Here is a 23430-nt window from a genome sequence, read left to right as displayed (position 1 = left end):
CAGACTCCCAGCCAACTCCTCGGGACAGTGACGGAGGGGCTCCCAGTCAAGGCACCGGTATACATGTGCTATTGTACTCTCTTGGGCTCACACACACACCTGACCTCTCGTGGGAGCTGAAGGGGTGGATAATGGGAAGACATTCGGGGTGGAAAGATTCTGGGACAGAGAGACCCCTTGTCACACCCTGTGTGGTGCAACCGCATCAAGGGCTGGCCTGAAGGGCTGTGTAACATGCTTCTTGGGGCCGAGGGGAACTCTCGTGTCAGGACTCCACCCCTGCAGCTCCGGGCTGAGCGCTGCACAGGGCTCCAGGACCCTACACTTCAACCTCCCCACGTCCGGTTCCCTCAGCCGTTCCTCCCAGCTCTGCAGCACTCTCCTGCCCCACCAGCCCATGCTAGTTGGCCAAGCCCAGACGTGGCACTCCACCCAGGGAAGCCACTCCAGGAAAATGTCATGCAGAGGTAACTGCCCAATTTCCTCCTCCTCTTCCGCCAGCCATACATCCAGGGCATCACTGGGGGTGTCTCCCAACCCATCCAAAGCTGTCTGGCTGTGTGACTGCCATGACACGTGGAGCAGCCTGTTTGTATCAATGACTGTGGGGATCGCACCACTCAGTGGTGTTTCCTTCATGCTGCCTGGCAGCTACCTAAGTTCCCTCTAAGCCGCGAGGCTGTGCAGCAGGCTATCAAGGCCGTGCAGGCGGGGAGAGGTGCCTCTCCCTTGGCCCCGGGCTGCTGCACAGAGAGAGGGCTGGGGGGACTCCTCACTCCCCGCTGCAGCCTGTACCCCTCATCCCTGGCTCCACCCCAGAGCCTGCACCCCTACCAGGAGCCCTCACTCCCCATACCCCAACCCTCTGCCCCAGTCCTGAGCCCCCTCCTGCACCCCAAACCCCTCAGCCCCAAGCCCACCCCAGAGCCCACACCCCCAGCTGGAGCCCTCTCCCCCAACACTCCAACCCTCTGCCCCAGTCCTGAGCCCCCTCCTTATGTGGGCTGCATCCACACAACACAGATACTACCTGAATGCCCTGAGGATGTCACATGAGCCACAGCTGTGTGCTGATTGGGCTGCAAGTGGCCCACAGGCCACGGGTTCAGAACCACTGAGCTAAACCTTCCAGATCTAGGAATGCATGATACCTGCAGGGAATAAACAGCAGAGCCCTGCTAGACTCTGTAATTTAAAAGAAACACATCAAGAGACTTCCCTGAAGGTCCCATCTCACCCCATGAAGGCCCATTCTTCCCCTCTGCAAATGAATAAATCTGAGAATCTCAGACCCATGTTATTCCTCCTCCTTCACAACAGGAAAGTCACAAATAAACCGTCACCCCAAGGCCAAGCTCAGGACATTGCATTTCAAAGCTCATCGAGACCATTACTGCTCCTGAATGTATCCATTTTATTAAACGCTATCAAGTAGAAATGAAAAGTTGGACCCTACCCCTATGCTGGATAGACAAACTGGAGGATTGGGCCAAAAGAAATCTGATGAGGTTCAACAAGGACAAGTGCAGAGTCCTGCACTTAGGACGGAAGAATCCCATGCATCGCTGCAGGCTGGGGACCGAGTGGCTCGGCAGCAGTTCTGCAGAAAGGGACCTGGGGATTACAGTGGACGAGAAGCTGGACATGAAGACTAACAGCAAGAAGGCTAACGGCATATTGGGCTGCATTAGTAGGAGCATTGCCAGCAGATCGAGGGAAATGATTCTTCCGCTCTATTTGGCACTGGTAAGGCTGCACCTGGAGTACTGTGTCCAGTTTTGGTCCCCCCACTATAGAAAGGATGTGGACAAATTGTAGAGAGTCCAACAGAGGGCAACGAAAATGATTAGGGGGATGGAGCACATGACTTATGAGGAGAGGCTGAGGGAACTGGGCTTATTTAGTCTGCAGAAGAGAAGAGTGAGGGGGGATTTGAGAGCAGCCTTCAACGACCTGCAGAGGATGGAGCTCTGCTGTTCTCAGTGGTGTCAGATGACAGAACAAGGAGCAATGGTCTCCAGTTGCAGTGGGGGAAATCTAGGTTGGATGTTAGGAAACACTTTTTCACTAGGAGGGTGGTGAAGCACTGGGATGGGTTCCCTCGTGAGGTGGTGGAAACTCCTTCCTTCGAGGTGTTTAAGGTCTGGCTTGACCAAGCCTTGGCTGGGATGATTTAGTTGGGCTTGGCCCTGCTTCGAGCAGGGGGTTGGAGTCTAAGTTCCCTCTCAGCCTTGCACTCGCACACCAGCGATGAAGGGCCACGCAGCAGGGGCCTGGAGAGGAGAGGGGTAGATGGGAGGGGAGCCAGCTGGGGATGAAGGGCTGCCACAGGCCTCTCTCCTGGCCCCGAAGCTCGCGGCTGCCAGTGCGGGGAGAGAGGCCCCTTCCCCCAGAGCTCCCTCTTGCCAGCGCCCGGCAGGGGGAGAGAGGCCCCTTCCCCCCAGAGCACCGTACTGCTGGTGGGGAGAGGGCTTGGGGGAGTCCTCTGGCCTGAGCCCCCGCGCAGCCTCTTTGGGCCCAGGGCTATTCGATTTTGTGGCCCCCAGGCTCCAGGCTGTGGTGAAAAATGCAGGGGTCAGAGTGCAGGAGGGGCTGCAGGTTGAGGCAGGGGGGTGGGTGCGGAAGGTGATGAGGGGGCCGATCGGGGGTGCGGGCTCTGGGGCAGGGCTGGGGATCAGGGGTGTGGAATGTGGGAGGGGGCTCAGGGCAGGAGGTTGGGGTGTGGGTGTGGGAGGGAGTTAGGGTGCGGGGGGGCTCAGGGCAGGAGGTGGGGGTAGGGGTGGGGTCTGGGAGGGAATTAGGGCACAGGAGGTGGCTCAGGGCAGGAGGTTGGGGTGGGCGTGGGGGTCTGGGAGGGCGTTAGGGTGCAGGAGGAGGCTCAAGGCAGGAGGTTGGGGTGGGGATGGGCTCTGGGAGGGAGTTAGGATGCGGGAGGGGGCTCAGGGCAGGAGGTTGGGGTGGAGGTGTGGGGTCTGGGAGGGAGTTAGGCTGTGAGAGGGGGCTCAGGGCAGGATGTTGGGGTGGGGGTGGGGTCTGGGAAGGAGTTCGGGTGCAGGAGGGGGCTCAGGACAGGAGGTTGGGGTGGGAGTGGGGGTCTGGGAGAGAGTTAGGGTGCAGGAGGAGGCTCAGGGCAGGAGGTTGGGGTAGGGGTGGGGTCTGGGAGGGAGTTAGGGTGCAGGAGGGGGCTCAGGGCAGGAGGTTGGGGTGGGGGTGGGCTCTGGGAGGCAGTTAGGGTGCGGGAGGGGGCTCAGGGCAGGAGGTGGGGGTGAGGGTCTGGGAGGGAGTTAGGGTGCAGGAGGGGCTCAGGGCAGGAGGTTGGGGTGGGGGTGGGCTCTGGGAGGCAGGGTGCAGGAGGGGGCTCAGGGCAGGAGGTTGGGGTGGGGGTGGGGGTCTGGGAGGGAGTTCGGGTGCAGGAGGGGGCTCAGGGCAGGAGGTGGGGGTGGGGGTCTGGGAGAGAGTTAGGGTGTGGGAGGGGGCTCAGGGCAGGAGGTTGGGGTGGGGGTCTGGGGTTAGAAAGGGAGTTAGGGTGCAGGAGGGGGCTCAGGGCTGGGGCGTGAGGTGCGGGGTGCTTGCCTGGGGCAGCTCCCATTTGGCGGCGCACTGGGGTTGAGGCAGGCTCCTTGCCTGCCCTAGCCCTGCGCTGCTCCCCCCGGAGTGACCCTGCAGCTGCCGGCACGGCACGGATGTCCCTGGCTGCGGCCCCGGGGGGGGAGGTTGCTCCTTGCGCTGCCCTGCGTTTGCCTGCAGGCACCGCCCCCACAGATCCCATTGGCTGCGGTTCCCGGCCAATGGGAGCTGCGGGGGTGGAGCCTGCAGGCGAGGGCAGCGGGCAGGCGGAGCTTCCAGGCACTCTCATCTCCAGCTCCAGCCCAGCACGGTGGGGGAGGGACAGCAGTGCACGAAGCTGCCTCCCTGCTCCCCGCTAGGAAGGGCCGGACGCAGGGACATTAGTGGCCGCAGTCCAGTGTCCCGGGCTAAGGGGGCCGCACAAAAAGATCTGCACTTCTGGCAGCCTGGAGATCTTTTTGCAGAGTCCCCCTTAGCCCAGGGCTGCAGCCTCTAGAGCCCCTGCATTAATCCTACCCTGTCTGCACCCCAAACTCCTCATCGCCAGACCCACCCCAGAGCCCGCAGCCCCCACACCTCCCAGCCACTGGGTCTCATAATTTATAAAATTGCTATATGCAAAAATCCAAATATTGAAAATTAATTCCTGGATCCTGCAGACACTTAAACAGACACAGAACTTTACTCATAGAAACAGTCCCGTGGTTTCAAGTTGAGTGAGCGTTTGCAGCATCAGGGACTCAGAGTATTTTCATTAAGAATTTGTCTTGTAGTGGCATAAAATCTGTCACTTCAACAGTAAAACAATTTTGTTTTAACAATAAAAAGTTATTTAAACTCTCAGTAATTTACAATAGCAATATTTTTATACCAGCCAAAGTTTTCAAAAAGTGGAGCCCAAAATTAGGCTCTTCAGCCTGCCTTTAGCCACCTAAGGGAGGGGTTTTCGAGAACGCTCAGGGCACAAGTCCTATTGACTTCAAACTGCAAAACCTGATGGTTGAAGCATTTCAGCTCTTTACTTGCGGAAGTACAGAGTCCTGGCCAGAAATCCTCTCGCTCTTCCACGTCGCTTTTCACTAGTAGATCTCAAAGCTCTTGACCAAGGAGGCACAGAGCACAGGCTTCTTGATTTTCAATTCTGCGTCTGTATAGTCTCATACCAGGGGATATTAATGAGGCCTTGGGCTTGTCTTTTTCAGCACAGATGAGCATTTTAAGTGTGAAACTTCTTAGTAGAAAAATATCGACATAAAATCCGAAATCTTATTAACACTTAGGAAACTAAAAAAAACCAAACAAGTAGAAAACATCCACTTTGACAATTTAAGACAATAAAATGGAAGAGAAGAACTCGCAATATGTAGATAAGAAATTTGATTTAAATTTTCAAAAAAATCCTATATTTAAATGTCATAATTTAAATAAAAATTTTAGTTGTGATTTTTAGCCACCCTAAGAAGGGGAGCTCCCAAAGGGTGCTGATGAAAATGCGGACAGGTAGGAGAAACACCAAAACAAAACCAAGACCTGTTGTTTGAAAACACAAGAACATAAGAATGTAAGAATGGCCATATTGGGTCAGACCAAAGGTCCATCCAGCCTAGTATCCTGTCTACCGACAGTGGCCAATGCCAGGTGCCCCAGAGCGAGTGAACCTAACAGGTAATGATCAAGTGATCTCTCTCCTGCCATCCAGCTCCACTCTCTGACAAACAGAGGATAGGGACACCAGTCCTTACCCATCCTGGCTAATAGCCATTAATGGACTTAACCTCCATGAAATTATCCAGTTCTCTTTTAAACCCTGTTATAGTCCTAGCCTTCACAACCTCCTCAGGCAAGGAGTTCCACAGGTTGACTGTGCGCTGAGTGAAGAAGAACTTCCTTTTATTTGTTTTAAACCTGCTGCCCATTAATTTCATTTGGTGGCCCCTAGATCTTATATTATGGGAACAAGTTAAAAACTTTTCCTTATTCGCTTTCTCCACACCACTCGTGATTTTATAGACCTCTATCATATCCCCCCTTAGTCTCCTCTTTTCCAAGCCAAAAAGTCCTAGCCTCTTTAATCTCTCCTCATATGGGACCCGTTCCAAACTCCTAATAATTTTAGTTGCCCTTTTCTGAACCTTTTCTAATGCCAGTATATCTTTTTGAGATGAGGAGACCACATCTGTACGCAGTATTCAAGATGTGGGCGTACCATGGATTTATATAAGGGCAATAAGATATTCTCCGTCTTATTCTCTATCCCTTTTTTAATGATTCCTAACATCCCGTTTGCTTTTTTGACTGCCGCTGCACACTGCGTGGACGTCTTCAGAGAACTATCCACGATGACTCCAAGATCTTTCTCCTGATTAGTTGTACCTAAATTAGCCCCCATCATATTGTATGTATAGTTGGGGTTATTTTTTCCAATGTGCGTTACTTAACATTTATCCACATTACATTTCATTTGCCATTTTGTTGCCCAATCACTTGGTTTTGTGAGATCTTTTTGAAGTTCTTCACAGTCTGCTTTGGTCTTAACTATCTTGAGCAGTTTAGTATCACCTGCAAACTTTGCCACCTCACTGTTGACCCCTTTCTCCAGATCGTTTATGAATAAGTTGAATAGGATTGGTCCTAGGACTGACCTTTGGGGAACATCACTAGTTACCCCTCTCCATTCTGGAAATTTACCATTTATTCCTACCCTTTGTTCCCTGTCTTTTAACCAGGTCTCAATCCATGAAAGGATCTTCCCTCTTATCCCATGACAACTTAATTTACGTAAGAGCCTTTGGTGAGGCTTCAGAGTGATAGCCGTGTTAGTTTGTTTCAGCAGAAAGAACGAGGAGGACTTGTGGCACCTTAGAGACTAACCAATTTATTTGAGCATAAGCTTTCATGGGCTAAAGCCCACTTCATCAGATGCATGCCGGGGAAAATACAGCAGGAAGATATATAGATATATATACACAGAGAAGACGAGAAAATGGGGGTTGCCATTCTAACTCTTAACGAGACCAATCGATTAAGGTATCACAACAAAAGTGTTTTTTTCTCCTGCTGCTAACAGCCCAATTAATCGATTGGTCTCATTAAGAGCTGGTATGGCAACCCCCATTTTCTCCTCTTCTCTGTATCGATATATCTATATCTATATCTTCCTGCTGTATTTTCCCCTGCATGCATCTGATGAAGTGGGCTTTAGCCCATGAAAGCTCACATTTGGGGGCTGGAAGACCCCAGCCCTGGGGAACCGAGGTCCTGCAGGGTCGCTCCACTGGGAGGGAACTTGCAGAAGGAAGGAGTAGCGCTCCATAGGAAAACACAAGAGACTAAGGCAGCACATTGACAGAATTGCAAAATCTCCCCCCGATCAGAAGAGTAACCCTAACAAATGGGCGTATCCCAAAGTAAAGGGCAATTCTGGTAACAGCTCATTTGGAGCTGGTTTGGAAGGGGAATTGATGTCATTCTTGCGACAAGTCACATGTTATGGCCAAAAACACTTTAGCCCTGTGCGCCCTTCCAGACAAGTCTTATTTCCCAAATACTTTGGGTCTTCTGGGATAAGTCCCTGAATAATCAAGGATCTTGACCAAAAAGGTCGTCATGTCTAAAAAGGAAGAAAGATTGTTGTTGTGTAGACCATGAAACAAGCCCTGCAACTCTTGGACACGTATCCCGACAATCCACAGGGTGCACATCAAGGAACGTTCAAAGCGAGAAGGGCGTTCTTTTTGGGGAGACTAACCCCCATTGCGCTGACCAGGAGAAGGAGGAAGCGGGAGCCTGCAGCGCCATCTAGCGGCCAAAGGAGAAATCGCCGGCTTCTGGACCTGTGTGTGCCCTTGGTTCGGTTCACATGGAAAGCTGTGTCACGCCAGGTTGGGAAAACGGGGTTCTGCTGCACGACATCATCCTCTGGAATGACTCAACCCGATAGGACACCTCCTACGATACACTGCTACGAGTGACGCTCTCAAACAGGTCGCCACAGCTCCTCAGCCTCCCTGCACCAGGAGGCAGGTGTGAGAGAATTGTTCTCCCCAACTGACAGAGGGAGAAACAAAGGCTGAGAGAAGCGAAGGGCCTTGTCTTCCATCACACAACCTGCCGGGATAGAGTTGGGAACAGGACCCAGGTATCCTGAGTTTCAAACTAACCATCAGTCTGGAGTTTCACACACTGAATGATCAGAATAAAGGGACCTGCAATGAGCTACAGACCAACAACCATTCACACTGATTCTTCAGCAAGTGTTTTAGAAGCACGAGAACACCAGCGAGAACCAGGGATGGCTCAGAGACAATCAGCAGCGAGAAGGAGAACAATTCACCAAGCAGATGATTGGTTCTGGCTTATTTGCTAGGCCTTAAAAGAGAACAACAAAGTCCTGAGTCTCCTGCCTGCCACAAGACCCCCTGCTCAGCCAATCAGCGTGGAGACTCTGGCGGTGGGCTGAGGGTTCCCCAGATGGCCCAGGAATGGCTCAGGTCACCGGTGAGGATCACTCTCAGAGCATGCTTCCTGTCCCATCTCTTTGGGAGGCCTCCCACCATGAGGGCGAAAGAGCAGCCCCCTCCTCGCCAGTGGAAGGAGGGCAGCAGGAAAAGTGAAACCAAAAAAGACAAACCCCAAGGACTCGAAGGGACAAAGTCCAAGCTGGGGGAAAATTGTCCCACCTTAACCTCCTGTTTTCCGTGCCGAGAATTTGTCCAGCACCGGGCGGATGAGGCTGCCTCGGTACCAAACCTCTCTGGGGCTCTTACCTTCTCCACGGGGACGTCTGTCTTCTCGCTCAATGAGCAGTGGGAAAGGAGAAAACTCCAGAGAGGCTCCACCTCGCGCTCACATACGAGACCCTGAATTCTCTCTCAGTCCTCAAGGAGACACCTCAAGAAGGAGACTCCCTGCAGCAAAGCCCCGGGGGTCTCTGAGATCCCCCTGCCCCGCAGCCTGTCCTCCCTGGCCGTTGTCGTGGACACTCTGTGAGGTCACCGCCTCCCAACCTCCTTTCACCAATCAGCTGAGTGATGCAAAAGGCCCTTGTGATATCACTGCCACCCCCACCCCTGCCCTGCAGGGCTCATGTCCTGCCCTGAGCCGGCTCCTGTGCGTGTTTGAGCTGCTCCCCCGGGTCACCCCCACACACTCAGTGGTCGTGCAAGGGTTCACGCAGGCCACACGTGGAACCATCAGAGGATGCTCAATGTGCCGCACTCGGTTTTGCAGAGATTTGGAGACTTGAAGGCCAGAAGAGACTGTTAGATCATCTCATCTGGCCCCCCTACACATCACAGGCCTCCTGCATGGCGCAGTAGCGAGTTTTGGACCAAAGCAGACTCGAGAAAGCCATCTCATCAAGGGATGGAGGAAGCACCACTTCCCTTGGTAGCCTGGAGGAAATTGATGCTGTGGGGGGCAGGGAATTGACCCCAAGGCCACACTTGTGAGTCTGTATCATAACACACATGCACAACAGCACTGTGCGAAGTATGTACACGTCACCTTAACTCTGATGTTTCCTAACGTTTAAAGGCCTGGCCTCCAGGGTGTTCTTTGTGCTTCTAGATCTCTTTTGGGGAGAGATGGAATCATTTAGTTCAGAGTGGGAGCCATGTTAGTCTGTATCAGCAAAAAACAAAAAGAAAAAACAAAACGAGGAGTAGTTCTGGCACCTTAGAGACTAACAAATGTATTTGGGCACATTTGATGGTGTGGCTGATGTGATTAGGTCCGAGGATGGTGTCCCTAGACTAGATATGTGGACAGAGTTGGCAATGGGTTTGTTGCAAGGATAGGTTCCTGGGTTAGTGTTTTTGTTGTGTGGTTGCTGGTGAGTATTTGCTTCAGGTTGGGGGGCTGTCTGGAAGTGAGGACTGGCCTGTCTCCCAAGATCTGTGAGATTGAGGGATCGTCCTTCAGAATAGATTGTAGATCCTTGATCCTGCCCTGGAGATCTTTTAGTTGGGGGCTGAAGCTGATGGCTGGTGGTGTTGTGTTCCTTTCTTTGTTGGGCCTGTCCTGGAGTAGGTGACTTCTGGGTATTCTTCCTTTCAGCAGGTGGGGATTGTAGTTTGAAGAATGCTTGATAGAGATCCTGGAGGTGTTTTTTTCTCTGTCTGAGGGATTGGAGCAAATGCGGTTGTATCTTAGAGCTTGGCTGAAGACAACAGATCGTGTGATGTGGTCTGGATGAAAGCTGGAGGCATGTAGGTAAGCATAGCGGTCCAGGATAGGGTGGTGTTTATGTGACCATCGCTTATTAGCACTGTAGTGTCCAGGAAGTGGGTGTCTTGTGTGGCCTCTCCTTCTGCCCCTCCGGCCCCATGAACATGATACAGTTCTGCGATGACCTGGAATCCGACTTTCCATGTCTCCGACAGAAGGAATATTTCCAACACACCTCTGAACAACACACTAATCCACAGAGACCTTCCTACCAACACGACAAAAAGAAGGATTCTGCCTGAAGGTCGAAACACCAGACTGGACTTCAACTCGAGGACTTCAGCTGATAAGCACGGGCTGACGTGGTCGAAAAGCAGCATCACTTGGCCCATAACCTCAGCCGTGCAGAACACAACACCGTCCACAGCCTCAGGACCAACTCTGACATCAGAATCAAAAAGGCTGACAAAGGAGGTGCTGTCGTCTTCATGAATAGGTTGGAATATGAACAAGAGGCTGCTAGGCAGCTCTCCAACTCCACATCCTCCAGCCCATTCCCCTCTGATCCCACTCAGGGTTACCAAGAGAAACTGCACCATCTGCTCAAGACACTCCCTGAAAAAGCACAAGAACAAATCTGCAAAGAGACGCCCTTCGCACCCCGACCAGGGGTCTTCTATCTGCTACCCAAGATCCATAAACCTGGAAATCGTGGACGCCCCGTCATCTCAGGCATTGGCTAGAGGTGCTGGTCGCGCAGGGCCTGAGGAGAGAGTCGACACAGCCAGATAATCCTGCTGTCAGGATGCCAATGCCTGAGATGATTTCATCGCAGTCTCTGACAAGGGGGTTCAGGCTCCAGTGCTCTGCTCTGTTTTCCCAGCCCTGTGCAGGGGGTTGTTTCCAGTTTCAGAAATGGGGCAATGTTCACACACTCCCAATGGGTCTTGCATGAATCAGGCCCTAAGCCAGGGGCAGGAAACTTTTGGCCTGATGCCGGATCGGGTTTCAGAAATTGTATGGAGGGCCAGTTAGGGGAGGCTGGGCCTCCTCAAACAGCAAGGCATGGCCCGGCCCCCGCCCCCATCCTACCCCCACTTCTCACCCCCGGACGGCCGCCCCGGGCCTCTGGCCCCATCCAACCCCTGTGTTCCCTGAGGGCCCCAGATCCCCTCGCCCCTTAGAGCCCCCCACCACCCCATCCAACCCCCCCTCTCCTTCCTGACTGCCCCCCGGACCCCCTGCCCCATCCAACCACCCCTTCTCCCTGACCGCCCAGGGGCCTCCTACCCCCATTCATCCCCCTGTCCCCCGCCCTCTCACCGCCCCGACCCCATCTGACCCCCAGCCCCTGACCCCGCCTCAAACTCCCCTGCTCTCTACCCCACCCCTCCCCGGCTCCCTGCTCCCTGACCGCGCTGCCTGGAGCCCCGGGGGCTGGGGGCGGCTGCCCCAGGACCGGCCGCCGGGCCGCGCCGCACAGCTCTGACATCCGAATCAAAAAGGCTGACAAAGGAGGTGCTGTCATCATCATGAAGAGGTTGGAATATGAACAAGAGGCTGCTCGGCAGCTCTCCAACTCCACATCCTCCAGCCCATTCCCCTCTGATCCCACTCAGGGTGACCAAGAGAACTGCAGCATCTGCTCAAGACACTCCCTGAAAAAGCACAAGAACAAATCTGCACAGACACGCCCCTGGCACCCCGACCAGGGGTCTTCTATCTGCTACCCAAGATCCATAAACCTGGAAATCCTGGACGCCCCGTCATCTCAGGCATCTCTGGCTAGGGGTGCTGGTCGTGTAGGGCCTGAGGAGAGAGTCGACACAGCCAGATAATCCTGCTGTCTCGATGCCAATGCCTGAGATGATTTCATCGCAGTCTCTGACGAGGGGGTTCAGGTTCCAGTGCTCTGCTCTGTTTTCCCAGCCCTGTGCAGGGGGTTGTTTCCAGTTTCAGAAATGGGGCAATGTTCACAGACTGCCAATGGGTCTTTGCATAAATCAGGCCCTAAGCGAGGCAGGCACACTTTGGCCTGATGCCGGATCGGGTTTCAGAAATTGTATGGAGGGCCAGTTAGGGGAGGCTGTGCCTCCTCAAACAGCAAGGCATGGCCCGGCCCCCGCCCCCATCCGACCCCCACTTCTCGCCCCCTGACGGCCGCCCAGGGCCTCTGGCCCTATCCAACCCCTCTGTTCCCTGAGGGGCCCCCCAGGACCCTTGCCCCATCAACCCCCCCCCTCTGTCCCCTGACTGCCCCCAGATCCCCCCACCCCTAACAGACCCCCACCGCCCCATCCAACCCCCCTCTCCTTCCTGCCTGCCCCCCGGACCCTCTGCCCCATCCAACCACCCCTTCTCCCTGACTGCCCCGGGACCTCCTGCCCGCATTCAACCCCCTGTTCCCTGCCTCTCACCGCCCCGACCCCATCCGCCCCCCAGCCCCTGACCAACCCCCGAACTCCCCTGCCCTCTACCCCACCCCTCCCCTGCTCCCTGCCCCCTGCCTGCGTTGCCGGAGCATGGGCCGGCGGCGCTGGGAGCGGAGGCTGTGGGGGGGGACAGCAGGGGCGGGGCCGGGGGCTCTCCAGAGCTTGGGGCTGGGCGGAACGGCTCAGAGCCCCCAGCCCCCCTTCTGCTCCCCCCCCCGCTCCCCACGTGTCGCTGCCCCCCAACCCCGGGGAGCTGCCGCAGGTTCCCTCTGCCCGGGGCAGGGACTTGCACCCCCCTGCTGGGAGCAGCCTGGGCTCCCCCGCCCCGCACAGGCTGACCCGGGAGCAGCTCCCTGGGGGGCAGGTCTCCCCTTCTCCCCCCGGGGGCACTGCCAGACCCCCCGTCCCCCGCTGGGGGCCCCCAACCTGAGGTGCCCCAAGAGCGAACCACAGCCATGGCCGGCTGCCACCCCACTGCCACTCCCCACCAGCCCCCAGGCCCCACTTTGGCCGAGCCCCTCCACAGTCCCCCCCCCGACTGTCCTCCTCGCCCCAAGCCAGGCTGCAGCCGCCCCACCCCACAGACCCCTCCCCTCCCTACAGCCCCCCACAGCCATGCTGTGTCCCCCTGGGGGCGGCCATGGTGCTGCACCTCCCAACCCAACCCAACAGCCACAGCCATGCCATTGACTCAAGTCCCCGATCCAAGTCCCCTATAGCCTCTCCCTCCCCCACATCCCTCCCAGACCCAGTCCCCATTCATTCAACCCAATCGCCCCCTGTCCACAACCCCCCTTTCCTCCTCCCACAGCACCAATCCATCCCCTACCCTCCCACAGCTCACACCACACAGACCCCTCCACCTCCCAGCTGGGCCCCCTCCACACCCCCCGCCACCCCACCCACCCCATCAGACACCCGCCCCCGCTGGTGCACCAGGGTTTCCCCAAGACCCACCAACAGCTGTGAATGGTGTGGAGGAGAAGGTGTTGGTATTTGGTTGTGTATTGGGATTATGTGTATGTGTCGAGGCTTGTGGGGGCTTTGTGCTGGGGGAGAAGCTGAGCCCTGATTCGGGGCCGGGGCTTCTCTGACTCGGGGTCCTATGAAGGGAGCCAGCCCGTCAGGCCGTGGCACAGGAGCCAGCAAACAGGGCTGTAAACAGGGGAGTCTGAGGGGGAGTTTGTCTTGTGGTGCTTGTTTGGGGTTTGTTGTTGCTGAGGGGGGTGGGGTTTGGGTGTTTCCCAAGTGAACAGGATTTAGGTGGGAAGGCGATGACAGACACAGAGGCAGCAGTGGGAGTGACTCAGGTCGTGGAAGACACAATGGAGATGACTGGCTGTGGAAGCTGCCGTATGTCCATGATCCTGGAGGGGGACCTGGTAAGAGTTTTGCCTGCATGAAATGCCGTCTGCTCGAGCTGATGGAGGAGAAGATCTGAGGTTTGGAGATGCAGGTGGAAAGTCTGGTTGAGTTTAGAAAGGGGGTTGAGAAGATGATGGAGCAAAGACATGAGGTATCTGAAGGGAAAAGCTCAGACTTGCAGATGGAAGCAGGACTGAGGAATTCTGAGGAGAGACAGCTGGGTGAGGAAAGTGGTCAGTGGAAGCATGTGACTAAAAAAAACAGGCAGAGGAAAAGACGGGCTCGTGAAGGAGAAATAGAGCTCAGGAATAGGTTTTGAGAGTTGGGAAATGAAGAAGGGGCTCAACAGGTAGTCACTGAAGGTGGAGGGGCAAGGAGGAAGAGAAGAGCGGCTAGTCCTATAGGAAAAGGGGAAGAGTCAATGGAGACTACACCAAATATGAGCCCCAGGAGGATACAGGATGGGTTGAAGAGGATTACAAGGGAGAATAGGAATGGAAAGAACTTGCAGCCAGAGGGAAGAGGGGATAGACTGGAGAATAACATCGTCACCAATGAAAGGCAGGGCTACGTGATCGGGGACTCTTTACTGAGAAGACTAGACAGGCCTGTAACCAGAGCTGATCCAGAGAATAGAAGGGTGTGCTGTCTTCCAGGTGCTAAGATACGGGATGTAGATCTGAGGTTGAAAAGGATCCTAAAGGGAGCGGGAAAGAACCCCCTAATTATCCTTCATGTGGGAACAAATGATACGGCTAGATTCTCGCTGGAAAGGATTAAGGGAGACTGTGCTAGGCTGGGGAAGACGCTTAAGGAAATCGAGGCTCAGGTGATCTGTAGTGGGATTTTGCCTGTTCCTGGAGAAGGGCAACAAAGGCATGACAAGATTATGACTATCAACAGATGGCTCAGGCAGTGGTGCTAGAAGGAGGGCTTTGGGATGTCTGGCCACTGGGAGGCATTCCTGGACAGAGGACAGTTCTCTCGGGATGGACTTCATCTGAGTAGGGAAGGAAATAGACTTCTCGGATGGAGGCTGGCACAACTGATTAAGAGAGCTTTAAACTAGGAATCTGGGGGAGATGGTTGGCTGGGGGATGTCCAGGTAATGTCCACGCCGGATTTTAGCCTTGAGAGGGAAGAAAACAAAGTAAGAAAGGATACAGCCGTGGGTAGGAGAATGGCTATAAGGAGGAAGGGCAGTGTGGATACCAGTCTAATAGGTTCTACTGGCTGGAGAATGACCGAGCCTCATTGGGTAAAGAACGTGAGCGAGGCCAAACAGCAAAAATGAAGATGTTTGTACATTAATGCGAGGAGCCTAGGTAACAAAATGGAGGAACTAGAGCTACTGGTGCAGGAAGTGAAACCAGATATTCTAGGGATAACAGAAACAGGGTGGAATAGTCGTCATGACTGGACTACGGGTATTGAAGGGTATGTGCTGTTTAGAAAAGACTGAAATAAAGGTAAAGGTGGTGGAGTAGCATTGTCTATCAATGAGGAGGTAGACTGTAAAGCAATTCGAAGCAATGGAATGGATAAGACAGAGTCCGTCTGGGCAAAAATGACATTGGGGAAGAAAACTACTCGAGCCTCCCCTGGGATAGTGCTTGGAGTGTGCTAGAGACCGCCGGGATCTAATGTGGATATGGATCGAGCCCTCTTTAATGTTTTTAATGAAGTAAATACTCATGGAAACTGCGTGATCATGGGAGACGTTAACCTCCCAGATCTAGACTGGAGGACGAGTGCTAGTAATAATAATCGGGCTCAGATGTTCCTAGATGCTGTTAGATGGATTCCTTCGTCAAGTAGGTGCTGAACCGACAAGAGGGGGTGCCATTCTAGATTTGGTTTTGGTGAGAAGTGAGGACCTCCTAGAAGAAATGGTTGGAGGGGACAATCTTGGTTCGAGCGATCATGAGCTAATTCAGTTCCAACTGAACGGAAGGATCAACAAAAAATAAATCTGCAACTAGGGTTTTTGATTTCAAAAGGGCTGACTTTGAAAAATGAAGGAAATGAGTTAGGCAAGTGGATTGGACTGAAGAACTTTAGGGATCTAAAGGCAGAGGAGGCCTGGGAATACTTTAAATCGAAGCTGCAGAAGCTATCAGAAGCCTGCATCCCAAGAAAGGGGGAAAAATTCATAGGCAGGAGTTGTAGACCAAGCTGGATGAGCAAGCATCTCGGAGAGGTGATTAAGAAAAAGGAGAAAGCATACAGGGAGTGGAAGATGGGAGGGATCAGCAAGGAAAGCTACCTTCTTGAGGTCAGAACATGAAGGGATAAAGTGAGAAGGACCTTGCAAAGAGAATTAAAACCAATCGTAAAAGGTTCTATAGCCATGTCAATCCAAAGAAAACCAAGAAAGAAGAAGTGGGACCGGTAAGCACTGAGGATGGAGTGGAGGTCAAGGATAATCTAGGCATGGCCCAATATCGAAACAAATACTTAGCCCCAGTCTTTAATAAGGCTAATGAGGATCTTAGGGATAATGGTTGCATGACAAATGGGAAGGAGGAGATGGAGGTAGATATTACCATATCTGAGGTAGAAGAGAAACTCAAACAGCTTAATGGGACTAAATCGGGGGCCCCCCAAATAATCTTCATCCAAGAATATTAAAGGAACCGGCACATGAAATTGCAAGCCTATTAGCAAGAATTTTTAATTAATTTGTAAACTCAGGGGTTGTACCGTATGATTGGAGAATTGCGAACATAGTTGCTATTTTTAAGAAAGGGGGAAAAAAAGTGATCCGGGTAACTACAGGCCTGTTAGTTTGACATGTGTAGTATGCAAGGTCTTGGAAAAAATTTTGAAGGAGAAAGTAGTTAAGGACATTGAGGTCAATGGTAAATGGGACAAAACACAAGATGGTTTTACAAAAGGTAGATCATGCCAAACCAACCTGATCTCTTTCTTTGAGAAAGTAACAGATTTTTTAGACAAAGGAAACGCAGTGGATCTAATTGACCTAGATTTCAGGAAGGCGTTTGATATGGTGCAACATGGGGAATTATTAGTTAAACTGGCAAAGATGGGGATCAATATGAAAATTGAAAGATGGATAGGGAAATGGTTAACAGGGAGATTATAGCGGGTCCTGCTGAAAGGTGAACTGTCAGGCTGGAGGGAGCTTACCAATGAAGTTCCTCAGGGATCAATGTTTGGGACCAATCTTATTTCATCTCCCTCCCTCAGCTCAGTGATGGCCTGAATTGCCCCTTCTCCCGGCAGAGCCAGAGGATTGGAAGCAGCAACATCAAACCCCTGTGTGGCTCGCAGGAATGAACACAAACACGCCCTTGTAGCTGGACAGATGGTTAGTTTTACCCCTGGGATACTACAAGGCTAAAGAGAAAGGTGGTGGCCCCACATCTAAGGAATGAAACACAACACAGTCATCATCGTTCTGCCCGTCCTTGCCCCTTTATACTTCTACTGTCTCGCTCCCACCACCGTCGCCCTCTGTGGGTTCAGTGCGAGTGCCACCCTCAGTGCTTCCGACACACACAGACTCACACACACATCTTGCAAGGAAAACCTCACCACGGAGTCACATGCACCTGTTGCTTCCCTGCACCCCTGCTCTCCAGAATCCAATCCCAAGGAAAGCTTGTCGGGCCCAGAGCTGGCAGGGCGTCCGGTGCTGGAGTATTGAAGCTACCGTGACGGCACTCAGAGGAAAGATGCTGATTGAGTTAAGAATTGGCCGGTCAGGTTTCCAGTCCCCTCACGGGTCATTCCCTCACTCGAGCAAAGGGGCACATCTCAATTCTCAGCTGGCTCAGTCGAGCTGCATCGTTCTTGTTTCCTCTCAGTCAGGTTTGAGGCCTCTTTCGCACCCTGTCTTTGAGAAGACAGCCAGAAACTACTCTCTGAAATAGCAAATGCAGGAGGACGTGTTATCGCTCCTGCCCCAACACAGACGGACAAAGAGAGAAATGTTCTCGCTTTGAGGGTGGGACTCCCTGCCCTGGGCCAAAGACGAGCACCTCTCCTTGACCTTGGTCTCTCCTTCAGCTTTTCTTTCAACAGGGAGCCCGAGAGCTCAGGTGCTGGAGCGCTGCGTTGGTCAGTGAAGCTCGGTGAGCTCCAATGTCACTCGGCTCTTCTACCAGCAAGTCAAAACACAGGAAGGATTTCCTCATTTGACAATCCTGGGGTTGTCTGAGGGTCTGTCCACACTGCACACTGAGCCTGTCTCTATGTGGCCTGGGCTTGCTCACTTGTGTTGCCAAGCCGGTGTTTGAGCATCCAGACTGCAGGGGAAACTCAGGCCTCACACTGTGTCTATCTGTCAAGGTTCCTTCCCCACTCTGAACGCGAGGGTACAGATGTGGGGACCTGCATGAAAACCTCCTAAGCTTACTTTTACCAGCTTAGGTTAAAACTTCCCCAAGGTACAAACTATTTTACCTTTTGCCCTTGGACTTTCGCTGCTACCACCAAAAGTCTAACCGGGTTTTTTATTAGGAAAGAGCTGTTTGGAAACGTCTTTCCCCCAAAAATCCTCAGCAAAACATTGCACCCCCCTTCCTGGGGAAGGTTTGGTAAAAATCCTCATCAATTTGCATAGGTGACCACAGACCCAGACCCTTGGATCTTAAGAACAATAAAAAAGCATTCAGTTTCTTAAAAGAAGAATTTTAATAGAAGAAAAAGTAAAAAGAATCACCTCTGTAAACTCAGGATGGTAAATACCTTACAGGGTAATTAGATTCAAAACATAGAGAATCCCTCTAGGCAAAACCTTAAGTTACAAAAAGACACAGAGACAGGAATATCCATTCTATTCAGCACAGCTTATTTTCTCACCCATTTAAAGGAATCAGAATCTAACGCACATCTAGCTAGATTACTTACTAAGTTCTAAGATGCCATTCCTGTTCTGTCCCCCGCAAAAGCATCACACAGACAGATCCAGACCCTTTGTTTCTCCCTCCCCCCAGCTTTTGAAAGTATCTTGTTTCCTCATTGGTCATTTTGGTCAGGTGCCAGTGAGGTTATCCAAGCTTCTTAACCCTTTACAGGTGAGAGGGTTTTTCCTCTGGCCAGGAGGGATTTCAAGGTGGTTAGCCTTCCCTTTCTATTTATGACTCTATCCTACCGCAGTAAGTCATCCTAAGTTACGTTCTCCCGCTGCGTGAATAACAGAGCTGGATTTGACATCGCTTCGGTCGACTTACTGCTGTGTCTACACTGGGCTGGGTCGACGGGAGACGCTCTTCGGTCGACTTCCCTTCCTCCTGCCGTTCCCGGCGCAGTCCCAAAGGTGACCGGAGAGCGCTCTGCTGTCAATTTAGTGGGTCTTCACTTGACCCCCACGACATCAACCCCCAGTGGATCCACCGCAGCAAACAGAGCCTCCCAACCGTGCTGCCCCATCCACACGGCACGACTTAGACCCGAGTGGGAGATTCAGCTCCTGTGGGGTGTGTCACCCTCATCCGCTGAAGGTGCTCCCCGAGTCTCCAGGGATTCCTGCCCTAACTGCTCTCCCGCCGGTTTGTGTCCATACGCTCCCTGCGAGGAGGCTGTGAGTGGTCTGGGTACAAGCGCTGGCTGCTCAGGCCTGGCAGGGAAGGGAAGCTCCGGGCAGCACTGACAGTCTGGAGATCCCTCCGGGGAAGCACAGGAGGTGGGTGGAACAGGCGGGGAGGTGAAGCTGCGGGATCCTGCGGACGCCCTGAAACCAGCTCACAGACCCCCGGGGGTCACGCTGCCCTACACGCTGTTGCAGTAATGTTTGTACAAGGGGTGACGCTGAAAGAGCAGCTTGTGTCAGAGTGTGTTCAGGCCAACGGATGTGTGTGTTAGTAGAGATCAAAGCGACTGTTCAATGTGCAACTGTATTGGGTGTTTAAACCTCCTGAAAACTCGTGGAATGTTGTTTGCACTGTTTTCACGTCTCTGTGTCCTGTTACGCTGGAGTAGCAAAGAGTTGCCTTGTGTAGACCCCGTCACTAAATAACCCCTCAGACGAGAATGAAGGTGTGTGGGATGCAAATGGAGAAAAGGTTCATTTCCAAAGAAGGGGTGGTAAGAAGCAGGATTCCTGGGCGGGGAGCAGGAGGGTGTGGTTTGCACTGTTGTTGCCCAGGGTGGGAATGGGGAACTGGGCTCTGGCTTAAAGCGGTGTCAGGCTTCGAGGGGCTGGGTTCAGAGCTGGAGGTTGGGGTTGGGGTGAGGGTTGGGCTACAGTTTTGGTTCAGGTGTTTCGAGTTGGGGGGCAGGTTATGGGGTCAGGGTTCCAGTTGGGTTCCGGGTAGGGGGTGGGGTTTAGATTTTGAGGGGAGGGTTTGGCCAGCAGCAGCAGAGAAGTGCGGGTGGCAATGGGGTGCCAGCCAATAGTGGTAAGTCGGGGGTCTTTTAGGTGGTTTAGTGTCCGAAGCACCCTAGGGAGGGGGTAGGGTCATGTTTACGACAGGGGGCTAAAGTGTTGGGGAAGGGGGTGGCAAGTTGAGCCATCCCACTTCGCACTTCCCACACGGACACGCACAATACGGCGAAGGCGCGGACGCACACACGTCACACACACACGATGACACAAAATGGCACACAACATGACACTCAAAAATAATACACGACACAGTCACACACACAACACGACACGGAAAGCATCACACACAAAACATCACACACACGACCCACAACATCTCACACACACACACACTCAACACAACACAACCCACAACATGTCACACTCACACACTCAACACGACCCACAACACGTCTCACACTCAACACGACCCACAACACATCTCACAGACACTCAACGACACACAGCACACTGCACATGCGTCGCACACACACAACGTCGCACACACAGTTTGTCGCATGTCCCACGTATCACGTCACGCACATGTCGCACTACGCACATGCACACTCACAACACGTCGCATGCACGCACACAGTACATGTCACACACACACGAGGCACACAACACGACACATGACACAAAATGGCACAAGACACAAAATGGCACACATGACATTGAGACACACACGACACTGAGACACACACACACGACACTGACACGTTGCACGTGGAACACATAGCACATCGCACACACAGCACGCCGACACACGACGTCTCTCACACGCCGACACACACACACGCCGACAAACGACATCTCTCACACACGATGTCACACACACACACACACCGACACGACGTCTCACACACACATGACACTGACACACAGGACACCGACTCACACACACACGACGTCTCACACACAACACCGACTCACACAACACATGATGTCTCACACACATGACACCGTCAGACACGACACACGACACACGACGTCTCACACACACGACACTGACACACACGACACTGACACACACCACACACGACGACTGACTCACACACACCACACACGACATCTCACACAGACACGTACGACACACAACGTCTTAAACACACGACACTGACACACACGGCACCGACACACACACGCGACACACGACATCTCACACACACACCCGACACACGACGTCTCACACACACACACGACACACGACGTCTCACATACGTCTCACACACACACACGACGTCTCTCACACATGCCCACACACCACACACCCACACAACACATGCACAACACACGACAGATGTACAACACATGCCCACACACACATAACACACGCACAACACACCCACACACACAAAACAGACGACACGACACACACAACACGACCCATGCCCACACACACACACGAGACGACACATGCCCACGCCCACACACACACACCACACACAACAGACGCCGACGCCCACACACACCCACACACACACCCGCCGGCACACGATGTCTCACACACACACAGAGATGACACACACACCGACATACACAACATCTCACACGCCCACGACACCAAGACACACGACGTCTCACACACCCACGACACCAAGACACACAACGTCTCACATACACACACACGATGTCTCACACACCCACGACACGACATACGACACGTCACACGACACACAAGACGGCAGAGGACACGACACCGAAATCACACATGACACCGACACGCGACACACACACAAGACGGCAGAGGACACGACACCGAAATCACAACCCTGGAGACGACCCCCAGCGGGTGCGAGAGCGGAGCGGGGACGGGCGGGGTGAACTCGGTCTCTGGGCGGCGCGTGGGGCCGGTGTGGACGGGAGGGAAGAGGGCGGCAGGGCCGAGGGCGAGATTCCCAGCCCCCGTCGAGCGCTGGGGAGCGAGGGCTCCGGCTCGGCTCTCGCAGCGGCTCTGGCGAGGGATGGTGCCGGAGCTCTCGCCGGAGGGGAACACGGCAGGAGGGGGCCTGAGCCGCTTGGGCCTCTTTCCAAGGAGGCGGAACCAGGCCTCCGCTCTCTGCCCTCTGCAGACCTGGCTGCGAGGTCAGTGCTTCCAGTTCCTCGTCCGCACTCGCTGTCGTCCTCCTCACCGGCCGTGGGCGTCCTCGCCGGGGACGGGGCTCAGGGGGGTTAAGGCTGGGGAGGGGCCAGAGTCTACTGAGCAGAGTGACTCTGTGGGGTGCCGTTAGAAAAGGGGCTTTTTGGTTGTGATGCTCAAGGTGTAATGGGAGGAGAGCGGAGGGCAGATCCCCGCCGTGTGGGAGAGGCAAACAGAGGAGCCGATGAGACGTTGCCGACTGAGATGGTAACTTACTTGTTTTTTTCCCCTTGTGCTGGGTTTAGTACCAAGGAAAAAGAAGTCAAGCCTCAGAGTCTACTGCCCTCATGCGACGGAAAGTGAGTGAGAGCAGCGAGCCTGTGACCATTGGTGATGCCAGGCAAGAGCCCTCCATCTGGGAGCCGAGCAATCGCCAGTCTCGGTGAGGTAAGTGTCTGGTTTGGTGAGGACTCTGCTCACACCCCACCTGAGTCCGGGTAGGAAAGCCCCGTAAATTAGGGTTCGGTTTGTAAGAAAAGGTTCCTGATCAGCTGTGGTTACGAGGGAGAAAAGGTCCCATTTTCAGAGGCTGCTCGTTTCTCTGGTCAGGAACGGTGTCTTCTCCGCAGCAGAAGGTTGGATCCAAGAGGATGACTCCAGGTGGTGAGTTGCTTGCCCTGCTCTCATGTTTCTCTGTCTTCTCTCGTGTGTTCGCCAGCTCTCTCTCTCTCTTCTCTCCTCTTCTGTCCTCGTGCCGTGTCCCTTCACAGGACACGGGTAGGTGTGCATTCCCACAGGTGAGGTCTCGGGAGCCATGGAGAAGTCGGAACGGAGGAAAATCATGCCGGGCAGTGGGTGCGCGCGTGGAGCGGTGACTGTCGGGGTTAACTCTGTCTCGGTTCATTGCGTTGGGCCGATGCACAGAGGAAGGCAAGATTTCCAGTACCAATGGGGCATTGTATAATGATAGCCTACGCGATGTGGCCCACTGAGATGGTAACTTCTTTGTTTTTCCTCCTTGGTCTGGGTTTAGTACAAACAGTTGACTCCCCTCATCGGCTGGAAAGCGAGCGAGAGCGGTGAGCCCGCGAGTACTGTTGATGCAGCCAGGAGTCGTCCAGTTGGCAGCGGAGCAGTCGCGAATGTCAGTGAGATAAGTGTCTGGTTTGGTTAAAGCTTTGCTCACGGCCCGCCTGGCTCCAGGTAGGGACTCCCCATCAGCTGGGGCTGGGTTTGTAAGAAAAGGTTCCTGACCAGCTGTGGTTAGGAGAGAGACAAGGTCCCCATTTTCAGGGGCTGCTCATTTCTCTGGCCAGGAACGGTGTCTCCTTCGCAGGAGAAGGTGGCATCTGGGAGGATGACTCCAGCTGGTGAGTTGCTTGCCTTCCTCCCATATTCTTCTCTCTTCTCTTGTGTGTTGGCCAACTTTCTCAGTCTCTCTCTCCTCTGCTCTCCTGGTGCCGTCTCCCTTTGTAGGACACGGGTAG

The 23430-nt window shown here is 53.7% G+C and overlaps 1 long non-coding RNA gene across 2 annotated transcripts in view; it reads left to right on the top strand.

Annotated features, from left to right (window-relative positions):
* LOC141986098 (uncharacterized) overlaps positions 1-22842 on the top strand; it is a 184455-nt gene extending 161613 nt beyond the window's left edge. Inside the window, exons 11-12 of one of the 2 annotated variants that reach the window (XR_012639186.1) lie at positions 22249-22390; positions 22714-22842. This is a non-coding gene — a long non-coding RNA (uncharacterized LOC141986098). The remainder of the gene's footprint in view (positions 1-22248; positions 22391-22713) is intronic. The other variant, XR_012639179.1, reaches the window with a different exon arrangement.
* Positions 22843-23430: the final 588 nt, after the last annotated feature.

Source organism: Natator depressus, chromosome 4, assembly GCF_965152275.1.
Source record: "Natator depressus isolate rNatDep1 chromosome 4, rNatDep2.hap1, whole genome shotgun sequence".
Classification (NCBI taxonomy): Eukaryota; Metazoa; Chordata; order Testudines; family Cheloniidae; genus Natator; species Natator depressus.
Note: the sequence above shows the minus strand (reverse complement) of the source record. Positions and strands in the feature narration are given on the sequence as shown.